Source organism: Diuraphis noxia, unplaced genomic scaffold, assembly GCF_037042655.1.
Source record: "Diuraphis noxia isolate RWA-SAM2 unplaced genomic scaffold, SU_Dnox_SAM2 contig0002, whole genome shotgun sequence".
In the NCBI taxonomy this organism is placed as follows: domain Eukaryota; kingdom Metazoa; phylum Arthropoda; class Insecta; order Hemiptera; family Aphididae; genus Diuraphis; species Diuraphis noxia.
In genome coordinates, this window is record NW_028301712.1 from 72,947,097 (window position 1) to 72,970,904 (window position 23,808).

The window sequence follows — 23,808 nt, forward strand, 5'->3', positions numbered from 1 at the left end:
ACTTCCAATCTCTATATCTCGCTCTAAAATGACATTCAAGACGCGTGTACAAGGGTCTCTTGGGGAGTTAGGGATATCTTCTGATCGTGGACTTTTGCTGTGAGCAAATTCAATTTCCGGTCCGAATCAGATACCATGTGCAGCTTTTACCTATCGGTCGCAAAACCCGCAGTCCTTACATACATCCTTTCCCGTAGTCCCAACCAATATATAATATATATTATATGTATATATAATACGTACTCCACATTCTAAATCGGACATTTTGCTCACAGAACCGTGATCACACGATACCCTTCTCTGATATGTCATGTCGTGTAAATACGTATTCTTGCAGCAGTCCTTGTCCTATTTGCGAACGAGTTTCCAAAGTGTTAGTAATAATAACATCTCCTTGCATATATATAATATATATATATATATATATATATATGTGTGTGTGTGTGTATAATATACACACGTCGCAACACCCACCGATTGGTATAATATACACTATACAATATATAGTATATTAGTGTATTAAATTATATAATAATGGAATAGAGATACATAATATAATATAATAATATGTGCTATGTATTTTAGATTCCAAGCGGAGCGATGAATGTATTGATTTTACAATGATGTGTGTGTGTTTTTTTTTTTAATTTTATAAAAAGCATTAAAATGCTTTGATTTTATTCGACAACTTCTTTTCTAGTAGGGAATAAATCTAGTTTTCACTTGAGGGAGAGGGGTGGTTAATTTCAATAATTTTCAAGAGTGGCAGGAAAAAAAATAAAGGAAAACTAAGGTTTTTACACAAAACTTGTTTTTGAAAAAATCAATTTTAGTGTGACTACAAAAATACCTGTGTAAATATAGATGACATTTTCACTAAATTTATATCTATAGTGAATTGCTATGTACTTACTTTAACACTTTGAAGTATTGTGACTTTTTGAGCTATTTATAATATTTTGAATATTTACAAATTATTACGAGTTAGATATTCATGAACATGTTTCTATTTCTATTTATGCTTTTCAAATTTAACATAAAATTCCTTTTAAATTATCTTATGCATTTAAGTATAAAGTAGGTACCATAAATGTTATAATAAATGTTAATTAATTGTAGTTAAGTGAATTTTTGAACAAGAAAGTTAAGTTAATTATTTAAATATGTAGATTATATAATATTATATATTATTATTAGTAATATATGATTGTAATCAATAAAGTTGAATAAAAATTAGACCTGAATAATATTATTATACCTACACTATTGTGTTTAAAATGTTTGGTCGTTTGAATAATAATTGTTTAACTATTTGAACTAATAATGATAAATGTATTTCCAATTTTCTTTATTCTCTTGGGAAAGTTAAAACCAAAGAGTACCATCATGAACATCTTTAAACAATTCCTTTTAAGTAACAATATACTTAGGTACTTCGTATATGCAACAGTTTCTATAATAATAATAACATAGCTCATAGTATAAAACCATAGCAATATGAGCATAAATGTCAGCCGTATAATATTACACCAATTTCATAAGTTACGGTTACGGTAAGCAATACCGCTTTTTATTTTCACTATTTTGAAATTAATATCTTCATTGATAATCGAAATTTCATAAATAATAATTAATAGAAGGTAATTACGATGATAAATTGATAACATTATGTTTTCAATTTCACACGTAAAAATATATACGTGTACGTAGAATATGATGTGTAGTGTGTATAACATAATAATATATACGAAATTAATCAATAAAAAAAAATAATCGAAATTAAAATTTGGGAAACTGACCACTACCACGTGATAATTCGATGAAGTATCATCCGTTCAACGCTCGGTAATATTTGAAGTATGTTCACCAATGTAAAACGTTATACAAAAATGAAACTAAATTCAATGAAGCAGAAAACCAATACAGATTTTTATAAAAAACAATTATCTTTTCCTTCAATTTATAGCCTTCAAATGCAATTTAATTTGTTTGAGTCATTTACCTTATGAACCATTATTACATTATTTTGATATTGGTATAGTTTATCCAAACGAAGAAAAATATATGACATGACATTTTTATTTATGCTCGTCAATGGTTACATCAATTGCCCTGAGATTTTAGGTTTTCTCAATTTTTATGTCCCTCAGTGTACCTAGAACCAGATCAACCACTATATTTTATGTTTTTACACATACAACAAATTATGCTTCGATTTCTCCTGTTAATAAAAAATAATGTCAATTTTTAATTATTTAAAAATTGATTTATTTAATTTTAATTCCATTGAATCTTTCAATAATTATGTAAACAACATTTTTTGTATTTAAATATGTTGTATTGTTTTATTGTTTTATTGTTTTATTATTATTATATTATTACGGTGTTATTATTACGATGCGTCTTGGCCACCACTGTGCGCTGATAGAAACGTCTTGTTAAATAATATTGGCGTTTTTGACGAGTGCCCGTTGCATAAAAATAATAATAATAATAAACACGGAGAAAATATAATAATATGTGGGAAAAAGAAGGAAAATAGGACTGATAATAATACAATATACGTACAGACTGCAAACGTTATTCTGTCGTGCTATCCTCATGTTATACAGGTCGTGGTTGCAGAGGTGATAAACTATAGCCGACGATGTCAATTGTAATATGCACTTAAGCATATAGCTATGGTCGATATTCTTGTGTTTTTGTGCCCTTGTTTGAGTTTGTGCTGGTACCATTTATGTAAGATACCTATTATAAATAATGTGTGATTGAGTGATACATATTATTGTGATTATATTAAGTAATCATAAAATGATTTTAATTCTTCAGTTACATAGGTACTGCAGTTATTATTCATAAGTATAGATTAACTCTATATCAATATTTTTTCCAGTGTTTAAGACAAAAAATTATAAATTAACATTGTATCCGTATTTAATTATATTATCCGTTATTCTCTTGCACTTTTCATATTTTATCAGTGTGATATGTGTGGACATTTCGAAGTTATACTAACCTTTAAATTATATTTAGTCCAATTTGAACGCGACTAAAAATATTTTAGTATTCAATATAATCGATTATGTTTCACCACTTATATCATAATATATCTACGAAAAATCGATAAGTCTGCAATTATGTTTGTAATATAATTTTTAATATACATTTTGAAACATATGATTATAACTAGTATAAATTAAAAGCTTGCAAGCAAAATATACGGGAACCTCTAGCCCCCCTCTCTATCTAGTAGTATATAGCTAAGTTGTATCAGGGTCGTGTTAATGTATACAATATAAAATATATGGGCAAGTCGCCTGCGGAAGGTAGCGTGGTGAAAAGGACGCAAAAGTAATACCGAGAAAATACCATGATCTTCATATGAATATATGATATATATATATATATAAATAGATAGATATGTAAGGATACGCGCATGATAATAACAATAATAAGGAGTAAGGACATACGTATACGTATATATACATGTGTGTGTGTGGGTGTGTGGGTGTACCGTGCAACTGTGGCCGGCCGCGATACGCGTATAATATTAAAGTTTACGCGGGAGAGTATTTTTTCCCCTATCTTCGTGCGACGAAGGGTCGTTTGAACACTAACATATACGCGCCAAGGTCTTATGTCGGCAGTGGTGACCGGATATAGGTGGAGACGAGCACGTTATTATATGGGATAGCGCGCACACATATACACGCACTGAGGACGTATATATATATATTACACGACCGTGTGGGTGTGTGTGGGTGAAGTAGGACGTGTGTGTGTGTGTGTGTGTGTGTGTGTGTGTGTGTGTGTGTGTGTGTGTAATGTCCTCGGCGTATATACGCATAATATTATTATATAGATACATGCGCGTTATAGTCCACGTCATTATATGGGACTCTGGGGGATTGTCAACGCGCCGAGACGGTCGCCTTTCGCTGCTGCACGGCCATCGCCTTCGCCGCCGCCACCATCACCGCGCGAAAGGTCTTGAGCGTATATTGTAATAATAATTTCGCGAGTGTGCGCGAGAATAAATACGACATGTACATAATATATAACATTTATATGCTATATGCAACATGTATAATATATATTATATACGTAGGTATACGTATATATTTATATTATCATCATGACGGCGCGAGTGTCGCCGACCTGGCAAATAGAAAATTATGACATCGCTCCTTAAAACGTCGTCCCCGTGGACCATCGTGTGATATAATATATAGTATAATAGGTACGCTACAGCCGATATAAAGATATTATATGTATAAACTATGCCAGGGGTTAACATTAGAAGCGGAAGTAAAAAATAAGTAGGTCAGCATTTCGGTGACGGATGTTTGTCCATCGCCCCTCGGTTCTCGGACAGGTTAGTGTAATTTTACTGAATTCGTTTTGAATTTTGAAATTGCATTCGATAAAAAAAACGATTCTGAGTGGACGAGGGAATCTTTTTTATTTAATTGTATTCGTTTCTATGGTGATAAACGAAGCGTTATAAGAACAACTTAAGAACGATTTATATAAATAGGTAATTTATACAATTATAATTATAATTTATAATTAGGAAATATCATAAAAATGAAAAAAAAAATAGAAAAGAAAAGAAAAAGCTCAAAAGTCGCTCAAATATTTTGAAAATTTTACCATGTCTAGGTGTAAGGCTAATATAAGTAAACAACTTAAATTTCAATTTTTTTCAAATATTTTTAACCGAATTACAACAAAAAAAACTTCCAAAATTAAAATGTCTATAAATAGCTAAAAAAAAATGACTAGAATTTTTTCAAACTTTACCAAACGTAACCTAATCGAGAGGAAGAATATCGAAAATACAACAAAAAAGATCTCTTGTAATTTTTCATTTAAAGTAATATTTCTGATAGAAAACGCCGTCCATAACTATTTAATATTATAAAACCGTGAAATCGTGAAATCGTACGTTTTTCTCATTTAACCGCTTTTATTTCGAGTACTGTTTCGAAAATCGAAAAATGACTTGTTTAAAGTACCAGTTCAAGAACATTACCTACCTTTCAGAAAAGATACTACACTTGATACTTTTGAGCAAATTTAGAGGGAGAAAAAGTATTTACAGAATAAAAAAGAAAAAGAAATAAATATCATTGTAAAACATCTAAAATCTGAAATGAGGGGAGTACATTTTTTTTTAGAAAACATGCAATTTTAATTTTAGTACATACATGGAAAAAGATAAAATTTCAAATAAATAAATTTTTTATACCCAAAAAGATTTAAATTATTCTAAAATAAAAATAAATTCAGATTCAATTGACTAATTATGTATAACTCATGGCTAAATAACTAGTTAGGTATGATCAGATAATTACCAAATTTGGATCAATGAGCGCATTTAAGGAAAAAACAACTAATTTATCTTTTCTGCCATTGAAATATAACGTCAACCGGCAGTACATTTTTAGGTATCCTGCCAGATGAACTGTGATTTTATATAATTGATAATAATTCCTTCCAGCGACGTCGTCGACATGCGTATCACGGGATTAAGATTATACCTAGTTATTTAGCCATGGTATAACTGCTTAAAAATCACGAGTCTATTAATTTTTATTTAAAATAAATTATCATTAAAGTATTAAACAACGAATACATATTTTGATAACTAGATTACTTAGCTATAATACTAAGTGCATATAGATACCTTCATGTTTTTAAAATAACTAATTTTTAATTAGAAATTAGAAATAAAACATTTCGCATAATATATTAGGTAAATAACCTTTTTAAATTATTTTGCTTGTTCTTAATATCTTTAATCGCAAATTCCATCCCCACACGTCAATAAAATATCATGTTTGGGTTATGAAGTGTAATATTAACTATTGGTAAATTCATTCAGATAGTTCTTGATAAACATAGAGTATTTGTATTTGGTGTAAGTACGACACTAATACATTATATTATATTTATATTATATTATTTATACTTAAATTTTCAGTTTTTCATAGGTGAATTTCAAAATGTTTTCTTAAAATGTATAGCACTGACGTTTTTTGCAAATTTCAAAAACTAAATTGTTGAGTTTAGTTAAGATTAATTTGATGATATGCTTTTAGGTACCTAACTTTACTAAATTTATACCTACATATATTTACAAATCAGGCTGTTAGAGAAAGTATTTGCAATTTGAATTTAATGTCACCTAATTATTTATTTTTTCCATTCTTCGTTGTTCATTGCGTTCAGCTCGTGCCTCTTGTGATAAAGATTCGCACAATTGCGCCATAATCACACAAAAATTAGTATTATCGGATTAGATTTGTTCGTCTGTTCTTTGCTCTCTTGTTTATAGCTGCATTTGTTCTACGAAAAAAATTGGCACTCTGGCGTCTTTCTGGCATTTTAAATGACACAAAAAAATTGAGTATACATATTCAAATTAAAAATTAAATAAATATTATCATCAAATTTTATAAACCATAGTCACCATTAATAAACAAAAATGTCTATCGTAAGTCTAGCTGACCCCGTGCACTTTTCCCTTAAAATATGACAACCCTTTATAAAATTGTGTTCAAATCCTTTTGGATGTAAGATGTAATTTGCAGCTTTAAGTGCAATTCAGCCACTCTGGTGGGAAATCCGTATATTAGCAGCTATTAGTACAACTCAGCCTACTTTAAAATACTAATTTGTAATAATTATTTCTCTCCTATAATCAATCTAATCGACGGAACCTTTAATTATTATTATAATAACTCTAAAACGCATGACAACCATTTAACGAAAAAAATGTCTATAATAGTTAATCTCAAAATTCCTGTTTGAGCAACTCCCGGGGTGATCAATTACATTTTTAAATTAGCCTTTTTTTTTTATATATGTATATGTTTTATAATTCTCAGACCCGCTAATTATCCACAGAACATTTAAATTTTAATAAAAATCAGCCAAGCCATTTCGGATGATTTCAATAACTAACACTGTGACACGACATTTTTATACATAAGTATTACAATAAATTTTTAATAATAATTAATAAACATATTTTATACCAGGATCTTTAACCTTTTTAAGAGACAGGCTTTCTATTATTTTTTCAATGTCTCGCTAGCCGCATTGGCAATAAAAGCACGTAATATAAAATATTAAATGATAAAAAATGTATTAAAAAATACGTGATATGCTTGGAAGATAATATGATGACTGCAAATCGCGAGTCACGGGTGAGAAACCGATGGTATACATACACCAAAACTATACGGTCCACGTGCTCGATTTCTCGATTAAACAATAAGATACGTGCGCGTGTAGCACCTATAGGTATATAGGTATACGGAAACGGATTTCGGCCGCGGTAAATTTGTTTAACTTGGTCCGCGGGAATGGTTTTGAAGTCAAACGATCCCTCGCCCGCGGTTCAATTAATTCGACAGTTGTTTGTGTTTGGAATCCGCTGCCATCAAACTTTGTTGTTGTTCGAATCCCGGCGTAGGTATAAGTATATATACATATAACGGTAATACATAAAATATATATAGACACGTGACGGGGTCCGAAAGTGAAAACGGCTGGACTGTAGCGGTGGTTTTGTATGGTTTTGGGTAAGCGTCAGGGGTTGAAGAAAGACGTGCGTATTTATAGCCGCCATAAATATACCTTCGGTGTAATCCATTTAACGTAAGACAATATTATTTTTTTAGAAACACTAACGTTTTTGAAAAAGCATTATTTAGGTAGGTACATAGTTTTAGAAGAACATTTTTGGAAAAAATTTTATTTTTACTATTATTTATTGTCATTTTTTTTTATGCTTTTTAGTTTTTACTATTTTGGATGATAAAAGTTTAAAATTCTTACTTTAAAGCACAATATTATTATCATGATTCAATAAAAATCGGAATTTTTTAGTTAGTTTATATTAGTTATAACTTTATAAGTGTTTAAAGTTTATGTAAGTGGAATATTGAAGTGGATCAAAATGTTGTGGGGTAGGTACCCATGTAAAGTACCACTATACTACGTTCATCCAAAATTCGATTTTTATTCAGTATTGAAACACTCCAAAAAATACTCTGCTTTAGAGCAAAAAAATTAAAATGCATCTTGTCATTAAACAATTTAAAAATCAAAAATTTTGTTTTTAATGATTTAAAATAGTATGTAAAACAAATTACTGGAAAAATTATTATCTTACATAAACTTACTGCAGTGTTACTTGTATTAATTATTCAATAATATATTGTATTATGTTTTAAAATTTAAACTGCTGTGGGTATAGCAGGGCTCAGCCCGTTAATATATAATAAATAATAATAAATATCGGTTTTTTAAATAATGAGTGTCTCATTCAATATATGTAGTTACCTAGTATATACACCATATGTATGTATCTACGCATATATATATAAATATTCCCCGTTGCAACGTCGGTACACATATATATTATATTCGCGCGTGATGGCTAGCTCATTTCGGATTCCGGCGGGCGCTCCGTCCAAAACATGCAATTTGGAAGCCCTGTGCGCATTTTTATGGGTTATCAGGGATCTCCGACGAGGAATGCGTGTACAATAAAAACGGGATTTCGAATATAATATATGTATATATACTTATATATTATAGGGTAAGGAGAAACGGGGGAAAAAAGAACGACACGAACAACAGTTTCGTCCGATCGGACCGGCGTATTTCGCGTGTTCAGTCGATTGACGCCGATTAACCTCGTGGGGATTTACTATACATAAATATGTACACGAAAATAGTAAACGTCGTACAACGGCAAACGGTAATTCCGAAGGCTCATCTCATTGGAGAAGAAAAAAAATTTCTCCACGAATTTTCCTCGAATAATACGTCATTTGCACCCGCGTGCATGGCGCGAAAACAGACACGGCGTGCGATACGTCTCTCCTCCTCTTCGGCGAATAACTATCACCAACTGCATAAGTTCGGCAAAGGCCAATGAATATATATATATATATATATATACGAATAAGTATATAATATATAATAACGGCAAAACTACCCCAAACCAAATATATAATATATATATATATATATATATATATATAAATATATAGTAATCCTATGTATAGCAACAGACGAGGAACCTTTTTTGGACCAAATCACTTTGAACGATGCGCTTGAATTATTACAATCCGCAACAAAGAAGACGTCCAGCAGAGTCGGGCAACGCCCCATGCGGCCCACGTGTTAAATAAAATAATAATAATTATTTCTTTCTAGTTTTTAATATCGGTCTGGGTACGACACGGACTGGGATTTATATATTATATTATTATAATGTGCGCATACGCGCGGTTTTTTTTTTTTTTTTTGCTGCTTTTTGTGCGTGCTTGTATGTATACGTATTGCTGCCGCGGACCCACCCCTCGGCCACGGTTTTTTTGTGTAGTTCTTTAAAAAGCGTATTTTTTTAACCCTTCCTTTCATTCGCACACTGTTGCAGAGGATGCAAAACATCTGATCATAAACCTTTCTCTCGTTCCTTTTATTTATTTATTTTTTCGTCACCCTTAATTACCCCCCGTACAGATCCTCAATCTGCACCCCAACGATTTTTTCTGCCGGGTTTCGCACGAAAACAAGAAAGGAAGAAAATAAATAAATACAAACATTTGGTTTGCGTCCTGTTGTGTACAAGCAATTAATATATTTACGGGATTATTTTGTAAAGGTTTTTTTTTTCAACTTTGTAAATAAACATTATTCTTAAATCGTTTACCATCACAACTGTAAAATATACCTATGTCTATGTTTATTTACAAACGATCATATGATACTATTAACTTTTTAGTGGTTTTAATATTTCAATACTTTTCCTCTTATTTTCCTACACAGATAGCTAATTATATAATATGTGCTTAAACTTTAGATATCATTATTGTTTAATTTTGTAAAAATTCTTCATAATAATAATAGTCTGTGATAATTAAAAAAAATGTCAAAAATGAACTGAAAAATAATCAAATGTAATAGTCAAAATTTTTACTTTTTGCATTTATATAATATTTATTTATTTATATACATTTTTCCTTTTTTAAAATATATAATTGTTTTTATAACCATTTATTAATTATACTAATATATATCATAGAAATTTATTACGGAATTTTAAACCAAGTATAACCTTCATGTAAAAGTTAATATTGTACTTTTTACTAAGTTAAGTTTTATTCTAATATTTTAATCAATGCGTATCAAAAGTACATTTTTTATAATCGTTTTAACTCTTTTAAATTTAAAATAGTACGACTGCTGTGCATAAAAATGATTTACAACATTTCTATAAGTCATTGTGGCATAATCATTAGATTTGATTTAAATGATTTGATGTATGAATACAATGATTGTTATATGTACAAGATGGTAATCTATTCAGATGTTAACTAGTTTGTTTTTTTTAATTTTCACTTGACAATATTTAGCAGAATATTTTTTGGAGTATTTAGGTTTTACTGGTTTTAGAGTAAATGTTGAATCTTGAATTACATATAAGTAACAAATATTTAACCTAAACCTCATTTAAAATTGTTTTCAAATTAGATTTTTGTGTGCCGAAATAATATAAAAATGATTATGTTTTAAAATATGAAATTTTAACTTAGCATATTGTTATCTAAACTGCAGTAAAACGTTAAAGTCAAAATAATGGTAAAAAATATTTTTTTCCAAAATACTATTTTTCATTGAAATCTAGTTATATTTAAAAGTATTATTAAAAATAGATTTAATATTTCAAAATAATGAGCGTATATAAACACTTAATGATTGGGTGATTTTAGTGTTGATGTACACCGCCATTATTCGTCATTCGTTATTAGTCGATGGTAAGTTAGCCATACCAAATACAGCTAAATTCACTATTATCCTTAACATACAATTTTAATTTTGCATATTTTAATATAACAAATATAACATTGTATACATAATTTAATATAAACATAATTTTATTTTTAATGAACAACTTTATTCAATATTTTTACTTGCACTTTGCAAGTTCGTTGTTGTTTTAGTGCAAAAATCACACTAAGCAAGATTGCCATAATGACACCACAAATATACCCACTATTTTATATTATATATAAAATACCTATAACCTATTTATATGTATTTACGCAATATGTAATAACTAATAATATACATCATTACCTATAATAGTGGCTGATAATTATATTGTACTACGTTTCATATTGTGCTTCAAAAAATAAAAGTAACGAAGTATACCATTTTATAAATAATAATATATAGGTATTATTAATGATATTAGGTAATTTATATAGTAGTATAACATATTGTTGTCCATGGTATCATGACATAGTCTATGGAATAATATACATTACATGTAATTATTATATCGAGCCATTGATATATACTTCATAGTGCATAATATATATATATAACGATTACGGTTCGTTTCGACCAATACCTCCACATGGGAATACGTGCAACAATAATAATATATAATATATGATATCGACGCGTCACCGTATAAATTTCCACCTATATATATATTATATACATGAACCCGCGGTAGATACACATTTATATACATATGTATACGGGACGTTCTTGTGACAACTGAAGCATCTGTTTCCGATATTATTACGTGTATAATAAAACCTATACCTAACTTATATATATATCGAGATCACGCGCGGGACATCTGCGAGGCGAAATTTCGGACGGAAAAAAGGGATGGCAGATGATGATTAATTTGGTATACCTAACCCTTTTCTTTTTTATATTTTTTATATTCGGTTCTGATGATACGCGCGCGACGTGGTGTATCGACGAACGGGTTCATGCAGATGTCGCTCACGGGTCCTCATATATATACAGAAATATTATAATATATGTATATTGTATATATATATATATATATATATATATTGCTGGTGCAGCACAAGGTGTTCGGTGGCCAGGTAGTATAAACTATGGTATATAATATCAATATGTATATATATATATATATAATATTATTATATAATATGTAGGTATGTATGTAGATTTTACTTCCGCATTCACGATATATATACAGGGTGATTCACTGAGCTCATTCTATTTTTCCCCATTTTATAAGTTGGTACTTATTCAAAAACTAATTTTCAATAATTTTTAATACCTAGGCTTAAAGGCCAAATTTTAGACATTTTTAATGTTTTTGGTATAATACGTACTACTGTCCTGTAGAAATATATATTCTTCTGTTATTATCAAATAAAAAAATGTTGACTTATCAGATTAAAATTTGAACCAGTAGTTTATGAGTAATTTATAATTTAAAATTTTGATTAACATACTAATCATTCGCATAATTAATAATTTAAAAAATCTCCAATTATAATAAATATTAAATACTTGTTTTAATGTAACGTATATTTTAGATTTTTGTAAAATGATTTTTGAGGTTTATTATTCTTATATAAGCATTTTAATAACTGGGAAACTACACGTCCATATTTTAAGTTAGTTACATGATGTAACTTACACCAACATTGTCAAAAAAAAAAAAAAAAAAAAAAGATTATCCGTTAAATAATTTACAGTAAAAGTCGGGCTACGGTTTTAAAAAAGGAAAACTTTTATTGCCACCATATTTATCAGAACTTGCAAAATAGTAGGTACAAATAAATTCAAGAATCTTAAAATAATAAATAGTCTTTGGTTATAGCTATATAGGTACCTAGTATATATTATATTATTTAAGATTTTCAAACATCAAAATTTGAATAAATTCGTCAATAAAGGAAAATATGGAAATTAGCATCTTGCTTGGTGACTCGCCCTGTATATATTTATGTACATAATACGTACATATATGTATTTACGGATATTGTGTTACCTATATATGTACACATATACATACCCGTTGTTCAGGAACGTGCCATGCCTGTTTTGCATTGTGTCTGAATAATAATGTCGTATTATTGTAATAGTATTACCAATATAATACATACATATATATATATATGTATATGCAAGCGGTGTGTATACTGTATAGGTAGTCCGGGTCGTCGTCGCGGTATATTATATTATTATATATTATAATCTGCGTATAGAGAGAACTATGCACGCGAGACGATGACGGGCGCGCAGCACCCCGCCGACGGGATAATATAACCCTCACGGTACATTTTTTTTCATTATTATTATTTAATATAATATATATATATATATATATTTTTTTTTTTAATTCATTCGATAACCTTTGAAGGATGAACAAAAAAAAAAAAAAGCGCGACGATCCGCGGGGAAGGGTCGCGTCATCCTATTCAAATATGCATGTACGTATATTACGCGGTGTGTGTGTGTGTGTGTGCGTATATAATATATTATAATATTTAATATGTGTAGGTACCTATTTAACATTTTATATGAAAGCGCGCATAACGAAAAATATTGTTGGATACCGCAACGGTTTGAGTTCTAGTCGTACTGCAAGCTGTATCAACATCGGCAAAGTTAAACCTGAAAAAATAATAAACCGTAATGATATAGGTACCTATATGAACCGTGACATAAATAATGTATTAATATTACATATAGGAACCATTTTCATACGCCACTATAATGTACACTCAGTAATGGCTTGCGATATAAGGAGGGCTACTTAATTGTATATTTTCAGTTTTATGATACATTATATTGTTCTATACAGATCAGTGGACCGAATTATTTATAACAGATAAAATGGATAGAGGTCGTATTACTACGTTATAGTATTGTCCAATTTTAGACTTATTTTGCAAAAAATATTAATTAAAATAGTTAAAAATCTACATTCGAAAATTCGAAAACCAATGCATTTTGTTAATTAATAGAATGTAGTTTATAAATTCATGTCGAAATCAGAAACAACATAAAATCAATGGAAATAATTGTTCATAAAATATTACTATTTTTTTAAGTTTTATTTTTAGTTATTGTAAATAGGAATTTAAAAAAATACACCTCAAATATTTGTCTACAAATGTCTTGCGAATAGATACTGCAGGGATCAACCAAAACCGAAAATAATTAGAATTATTTGAAAAACTTAAAATTTAAATCTCACCACAAGATATTATTAAAATGATATGTAACTATGTAAGTATTGCTAAAAAAAATTATTCCTCTAAAAATCTTGCAATTTTAAAACTTAAATCTTGTACATTTAAATATTTTGGTTACTTCATTATTGCACTATTCAAAATTTATATTGACTATTGTAGGTCAGTATGATTTTCAACCTTTATTTAAACACGGTGCACTACATACAATTTTCACGACACATGTCTCAGCCATGATCAAAACGCTTATAGCCATTAATATATTATAGTTGTAGATGCTTGAATTCAATAAAAAATAAAAAAAATAATTATAATTATAAAAAAAACTTGTGGCACTTCAGTTGAAAACCACTGCATGTTGTAGATGAATCGTTATAATATATTATGGTATTACTGTGCATAGTACAAGTGCGCTTCACTCACAGACTTGTCTAAACTTTAGAGACTATTATATACTGTCCGTATAACGTAATTGTGCCGTCAATATTTAATTACTATACGTTATTATATTATAGTACAGTACCTACCTACCACGTAGAAAATTAATGCGAACGATGAAATTTAATTGAAAATGTAGATAAAATATTATGTTGACGTTTAAAAACTAGAGTTATATCGAAAATTATTTGAGAATAAGAGTAAGGATAGTGTAGTATAATTTAAATCATAATATATAGGTACCAACAAATGTAAGAACGCAATAAAAGTACAATAAATTGTATAAACGCTAGAACAAATGGGAATACAAAATATAAAAATATACAATAATTTTTTATTAGAGCATATTTAATATGCCTAGTCTTTAATATTAAATTATTACCTTTTACGTCATCTATTTCCTAAAAATGCTCATGATGTACCTATGAACGTATAATAATATTATATTATAAATAGATAGTTCTAGTACAATTAAGTCATCCGTCTGTTGTAGTGTAAACCTATATTATTATATTATATTCATATGAATAATCCATAAGTTATATATACACAAGACTATAAGTATATAAATTACTAACGGACGTAAATTACTAATATTATATTACAATATTAGTAGTTGAGCATATCCAGTGGCGCTGAAGTCAGTTTTTAGAGGTAGGTATTGCAAAGCATACCTGCAAAGCAAGACCCACCCACCTACATTAGATTGAGCGACTGCCCCTCAATTTTTTTCCACTCATCTATCTATAATTTTAACAACTAAGAGTTATAAGTACATTTAAAGATTGCCAGTAGGGCCGTGTTAAGGGAGATAGTAGAGTATATAAACCGGTAGCATAATAGTTGGCCGAAGCCCCCCCCCCCCCCCGGAAATTATCAATTGTTAGCGTTTAGGTTTATGGTTCATCCTAATTCGTAATTTTAGCTATGATGATAAATAAAATAATTTATAACTTTCATAAATTAAAATAATTTTAGCCATTGTGTTTCGTAGGCTTATTACACCCACCCATCATTAATAGGTATTGCACCTGCAATACCTGCAGGACATATAAGGATCGGCGCCACTGAGCATATCTTTAAAGTTTAAACTTGTCGACTATATCGAATAAAGTGATTTCAATGATATTTTAACGCTGCAGTGATGAGTAACTTACTTTTAAAACGTTACTATATTAGGGTATTTACTATAGTTACGTATAAATATAAGTAATGAAATGACAGTACATGTTAGATACTTATAATATTATATACTCAAATAAAATTGGTCTTTGACATAATATATATAAATTATTTTCCAATAAAAAATAACTACGCAGTTCACGAGAATTTCTTTAATTTAATATCAATCTTCAATAAATTACTATTAACTTAAGTTTAAGAATAGTATTGGCATAATTTCAGCAATGAATAAAAAAAAAATGATAGTATTTTAATAAGAGTAGGTACGTCACAATGTACCTATACTTTAATTAAACATAAATTATTAATAGAAGAAAAAATATAGAAATAAATATTTTATGGAATATCCGAACTAAAGTTTTTATATTATTAATTCAACATTATATTCAAATTCTTAAAAAAAATATTGACTTAAAATTTAATTGACTGCCACCTTATAATTTGTTATCCATTGCCGCTATCGCCAATGGATAACCCTTTATTTTGTTTCCCATCTCAGTATCTCACAAAATTATATTTTATCACTACAACATTATAATAAATTATAATATAATAGTAACAAGTAAATTAAAATTCCGAACACACAAGACTAAACGATATAACAGACATACCTATATCTAGGTAACTTATCAGCCATAACCACACACATATAGCTTCCTTATATCGATAAAAATTAACTTAAAATATGCCTCTCAAGTGAATTTCACCTAACAGTAAACATATTATAGAAGTACATAAATGAATGTCACATTTATGAAAACATTAAAATAAAATATAGTCATCCTGATCAAATAGATTTTCTTCAGCTCTCACCCAAATTCAATCAAAACACTAATTAACTTCAATATCATCAGTTAACCACCTTACAACTCTTTGAACATCAATACAAGAGATAGAAGGTGCGAATAAAAGTAGGTTTTTCAACAGTGCTCACTGTTGTAACTGTAGTAAAAAACAGTTGTAAAGTGATATAGTTTAATTGTGTTTTTTGATTAGTGTACGTTGGAAATAATTGAAGCGATCGGGATGTACGATATGACGAACACTGAAATTAATAATATTATTAATATGCTTGTTACCGGTTGGCTTTGAAAATAATTTCGATTAACAAGTAGTTTTTTTGTGTATAACTTTTAATATCACATCATCAAGTCAATTTTTTAACTACCCTTAAAAACTGAGAAGTGAAATAGGAGAATACATCCGTAGCGCCATCTGTTCGGCTAGCAATGACATTTATAAAATTACTAATTCACCACTCGGAGGAGTCGGATAATAATATACCTACAAATAGTATAACTATTATAGGTATATTATAATGTATTGTTTTCATTGTTTTGAACTAAATGATTGTATATAAATTACAAATTTATAATATGGTGAAATATTATGTATTTATATGTATAATAAATTCCAATCTAGGGAGTTCCATTGAGTATAGAAATAGTACAAAATATCAAACATATTTATATATTATACAATTATACTCAATGGTACTTATACGACATCATTTAAGTCTTACAGTATTTGTGTTAATGATCGAATAGTTTTATACATTTTTATACCAGTTATGCATAAAATGCCATCCCCCGTCTGCTATAGCTGTACCTACATTGTATATTATAATATATAAATATTTTTATCATATATATATACAGATAATACTATATGTTATGTAATATTAGTATAAATTATTATAGTAAACTATGTACTTGCTATTTACATTACATAAATACATAATGCATACTACTTCACATTGGAATATTTTGTTATATTTTAAATGGTGGTATTTTCAGTCCAGTGCCAAAACGTCACATATTATTTATATATGTATTATAATAAAGAAATGATTCATTTCGAATCATTCATGCGCAGCTTATTAAAAGGAAATCTATGTAATATCTACTCAATGCGAAAAAATAGGTACATATCTATTTTGTTAGAGAGAAAAAAGGCAGAGTGTGTATATAATAATATAATAATATATATATATATATATATATATATATATATATATATATATATAGAGAGAGAGAGAGAGAGCTTCAGGGATATATATTTTTTCTTAACGTCCCTTTTTTTGTTTTCGTGGCCATCGCATTTTTTCACGTGGTAGATAAACGAAAGATCAGTAGGTAAAACCTCCAGGGACTCGTACGAAGAAAATTACATTCTAGACCCTCCCTTTAGTCCTAGTTGCATTTCGCATCACGTGACTGGTTTTTGTAAATCGACACAACTCCGAGCATTGGACCGAGCAAGAAACTTCCCATCTCGACCCTTTTGTTATGTCGATACTATACATTATAGCGTGTGGGTTGGAGGTGAATTATATAAATGTATATATATATATATATCGTATATATATATGGTATATGCTTAACAGTAAAATACGACTATCCCAAAAGCCAAAATGAATACGAACAAATTTATATTTATAAAAAACATGCACAGGAAGCATCAATGCGATAACTATTATGCACAATAGTATTATCACACATTCATGAATCATGACTTTATATTATAAATGGAATAATTTGATAAAATATGAAACCGAGGAAGTCATCGCTCCGCTGTATAGTAGACGGTAGACGTCTAGTGGAGTGTTATTAGTAGTACTCTGTAAATAATAGATGTGATAAATAATAGCGTTCATTGATAAATCATTGCATATACGGAAAACGAGTTAGAATGTATATATAGTAATGTATTCTCCTATTATAGTGTTAATACACTTGGTTGAAGTTGAACTAAGTTTTGCCAAAAACAAATCGCCTATACTATAAAATATGCATTATAATTAATACGTATTTTTATATAATAACAATGTTGATATTAATATTATTTATTTTTGTTTATATATTATAGTGGATAACTTATTACTGAATATTAAAACGATTGTTAGAGAAGACTATATTATACATCAGCCTTATTTATATCTAAGTATATTTTATCACACATTTATATTACTATTCGTAATTTTTTGTTTACCTACTAACAACGGCTAATTTTGTTTTTTTAAATCAATATCGAATAAAATATTTAAAAAAAAAATGTGTATTGTAATCAATATTTCTTATTTTGGACAATAATTTAATTTATAAGTCATTATTGACGTACCATGGAACAGTGAGAATATTTTCGTGGTATAAACAGGTTAGAATTCACATAAATATTTATTTACATTTAATTTTGTATAGTAAATGATACTATTGTACATAATGGAAAAAAGTTTCAAGTCCTAAATTTACATATTGTATTCAAAACTTGGACTATTCATGCAATCAAAGTCAAACACACACTGGAATTCTGTAGGTCTTTCGAAAAGAGTTCTTCAAGACCTTATGATAGAAATGTTGCAGCTACGGGTCAGGCCAAGAGAGACGATCGAAAATTTGTCCAGACCCCATGGACCCCCCCCCCCCCCGTAAATACGCCACTGAATATTATGTTAGTTTGTTCCAAAACACTGTATTCAATAACGTCATATTGCAAATAGGTTGTGTATATTTGGTTGCCTATTCAATTTTAAACGAGGGGTATTATTCAGTAAACCAAATAATTTATTTTAGGATAAATAATTTCTCTAACAGATAGAATATAAATCTGATATTTTACACTTTAAAAGTTATCATAAAACTATTTATTGAGGACGGGGATAATATTAAGATAAATATGAGATGAAGATAAACGACGGAGAATATAAAATTAAAAATGATTTTGCATTCACATGATTTTTAATTATTCATAAGTAATATCATATTTTTAAATTGTTAATAATCATATTAATATTTTCATTCATGTATTTTTGATAATCATAACTATGGATAATATGAATATTGATTATACATCAACATATATATTTGGTATTTTGATACACACATAACTACATAAGAATAATGTATACATGTTTGCATAATAATCTGTATTGGAATCTGTATGCCATGACGTATTGATTGATTAATAAATAATAACTGACTAACGGCTGATTAATCATAGCCTAGACGTAACCACCGAAGTTATGAGTATAGAATTTAGTCAGTAGGTTTGTTTTATGATATATAGATATAATATATGTATATAATATATATATAATATATACATTATACAATACTCGAACGTCTCGAACCGAGATACACTTATCTAACGTTGTATTTTATAATTGTTTATTTTTTCGCTGGTAAAGCCGACTTTTTCATTTATATAACATCAAAAGTCTAAAATTGATAAACCTTTTTTGACCTATTTTAATAAATTAATGTTCATCAATAGATTCAAATAGATTCACACTATCGAAATCTGGTTATTTAGCAAGTATGTTAAAAACAACAACAACAGTTGTTACTACTGTAAGCATACTAAATGCCAAGCCAAGTGTGCTTATTCTTAAGTAATAGTAAATAAAACTATTTAAACAACAAGTGAAACTACACTCATCGAAATTATTATAACCACATACAGGTACAACATCGAGGATTTGTTCTCATGTTAGTTCGCACTAGCTTGCTTAATACGTTTTAACAAAAATCTAATTTTTTATTCTTTTAGTTATTTTTTTTATTTTATTATTGGTCACATGGATAGTAATAATAAACATATAATTATATTTTATTACTTATTACAATAATTTTATTAATTTAATATTAGGTATCGTAGATAATTTATTCTCTAACAAATAAAGATAAAATAAATGCTGTTAAAATAAAAGTGCTGCAAAATAATTGTGTTATACCTATTGGTAAGTATATAAGTGTACTTGTGATTTTTCCATAAAAAATTGTATAAACGATAAGTTTCATGATATGACACTCAATTTGTATCTAATGAATTAAATAAAAATATGTTTTAAAAGTTCTTCCAGAACTTTTGTATAATTTACTAATTTGAATAATATAATCTCGTTAAATTTTATATTACCATAGCCGTGGTTTCAAATTTACATCTCTACATAATTTAATTCTAAATTTATATTATTGACCCATAAAATATAAATGTACAATTATTCAGTATTATACTTATTTGCTAACACAATGAAAAATGAGAATATTGTTAAGTTGTTTTCATAATACATGTTGCATCTTGCATATTGTAACACTTTATTATGTTCACAAATTACAATAATGACACACATTTGATTTTTTTACGATCTTAAACGATTTATATCATAAGGTGTTTTAGTTTTTATCATTGTAACTAAATTAACTAATTCTTGTTGAGTCAGAAATTTGCAAGATATGTGCCTACTATAATATATTTACGTATAATATTATAAATAATGATTATATATGTACGAAAAAGATGATTTGACAATCTATAATATTATCACACGGACACGGTGGCAATGTGGCTGCACGCACACATATAATTTTTTCTTTGTAGGTAGGAGTATCTAACCATTGGCTAAAATATATATAGTTTCTTTTTTTTTTATTGAACATATTTGACATCAGCAGCAAAGGTCATTAGTCACACTTAGTATGCACAATTTATTTTTAGATTTTATTATAAAAATTTAGTTTTTTTTAAGAATTTGAGAACCCGTGCGATGGTGGTAGCGTCCGTCCGGTCCGAGAGATGCGTCCAACGTGATGGGTTACCTACCACTTACGTTTGAATTTCTTCGTCCATCCGTAAATTGGCGGCATTCCGTGATTATGTCGTAGACCAGTTCAGTTCCACAAGAATTATTGTTTCTTTTGTGCCTGTAGCATATTGTACGACTGATTATTTGTATAATGTTTATTTAAACAGATGGAATTCGGAAAAACACTAACTTTTTACAATTGATTAATTTTTAAAGAAAAATGTAAAATATAATACCTATGTGGTATGTGGCTATGTTATGGATAAATAGAAAAACTAAATACAAGAATATTTAATTTAATTTAATTCAATATTAATAGGTATTTAACTACTAACTAGGTACCCTTACTCATTAAAAAGTTATAACATTAATATTTTATATCTTTACATATAACATATATCCTATTACCTATATATTATGAACTTAATAGAACCTGTATTATATTATGTATGTATATATTAAGTAGACGCTTGGCAGCCAGTCACCTATTTCAAATATTCTTAGTTGGTATAATATGTACGGATGAATATAAATAATTAAGTATATAATTACTTATTACTTTACATGGATGTTCATTTAAACAGTAGAAAAATGTTTTGTGTAACTGTGCAAGTTCATACATAAAATATTAGATATATATATAATAATTTAAACCTTTTTCCTAAGCAGGTAATTTCGGCGGAATCAATAAATCCCCTAAATTTTCACCTACTTTCATACATGGCCGCAATTATCATTTATTAAGTAGGTAGGTAGGTACCTCCTAGGCTACCTATTTGATATTGAAACATTTATTGACAATTTTAAAATGTCATCTTTGAATAATATGATCGTCGATGAAAATTCGACTTGATTGCAATATCTTTTGTGAGCCATAAACGTTTTGAATTATTTTATTCATCAATAAGATATCAATTATCAATATTTTATTCATTTGCGATTTGTTTAAAGGACGTCGCACCCGCATGTGTTGTCTCCGTCTTACACACGTACGACATAGGAAATAATGTTCGTTCGCTAGTTTCATAGGGTATTGCCAGTTTTGATATTAGAGTGAATCACGGACTAAGATAGAATGGTCTGGTAACGGTAGGGACGGCGAGGTGGTGGGGTCTGATCCCCAAATGTTTCTGCCCCGCTACACTGCGCATCTATCACAAGTACACTATGTTCAACGCTATCTAGTGATAATAATATACGATAGAAAAATGTTCAAAACTAGTAAACACTTAATAATGTATAGTTGTAATTGTAAGATGCCAATTTGTGGTTTGTAATATTTTTATATTAGATTTTTAGAGAATTTTCAGTTTTAAGTTTTAACTTACTAGTTGTTAAGTTGTTTTAATAAAATGATTAAGTTCATAGAAATAAAATTGTTACGATTATTTCTCCATAGATGGCGCTGAATGTAGTGTACTCTGGTACCTTGTCTAGAGAAACATTTGTGTCACACTGATAAGACATTCGATATCAGTCCATTCTATATTTCTATCTTAGTCCGTGGAGTGAATCCACTGAATCCACCTATTATCAAACTTTTAGGTAGCCACATTATCTGTGTTCTCTAGTTGGTTTTTTACGATATTTCAATTTTTAACTGAGTTATGGGTATGTAAATTATGAATATTTTAAAATGTTCATAACTTACTTAAAATTAAAATATCGTAAAAAACCAACGAGAGAACACAGATAATGTTGCTACCTAAAAGTTTGATAATAGGTGGATTCACACTAATATCAAAACTGACAATAGGTACCATAGGCGTGCACAGAACTTTAATACAGGTATGGCACAATTTGTTCTTAATAGGTGCTCAGTAGTTAGTTTAGGTAGTGGTTATTTTGTAGCAATACTGAGTTAAAATAAACAATTTAAAAAAAAAATTATTTTCAAATAAAAAAATCTGTCACTCAAAAACACATTATAGTTATAACTTTATAAGGTTAATCGGCGATTCCCTGGAACTAATACTTTGATTTCTTCAATTATTTCTCCATAATCCTGTTTCGTACAATACTCATAAGCTGTCAAGACGCTCTTGGTTCATATACTTACCCGAAGTTTAGACTTAACCTAACAAAACTCTCTCACAGGAACAACTTTTGACAGGTATTATACTAAATAATTCAATTGTTTTATAGAAATTATTAAAAATATTTCCTCTATCAGATTGACCTAGCCATCGATGCCACTGAGTAATAGTCACCGTTTATGAACCTTTGGCATTTCTTTATTTGGAATATTTTTTAATAGTCTGATTACTCTGATTTCACATTTTAATTCATCAATACTAATATTAAATGTTTTAAACAAATAAGTATAATCATTATTCATTTTCAATGCTAAAGTTTCTTAATTAAAACGTAAATTTAATTGATAATAATTCAAAATCCAAATCTTATCTATTGCGTTACATTTTGGCGTGAATCACCTTATCAGAAATGTGTTACCAACATAGATAATAAATAAAAAGATAGAACCGTGATTTTACAGAATATTTTGTAGAACATGTTTTCTAACATTCTCAATTCTCAGAT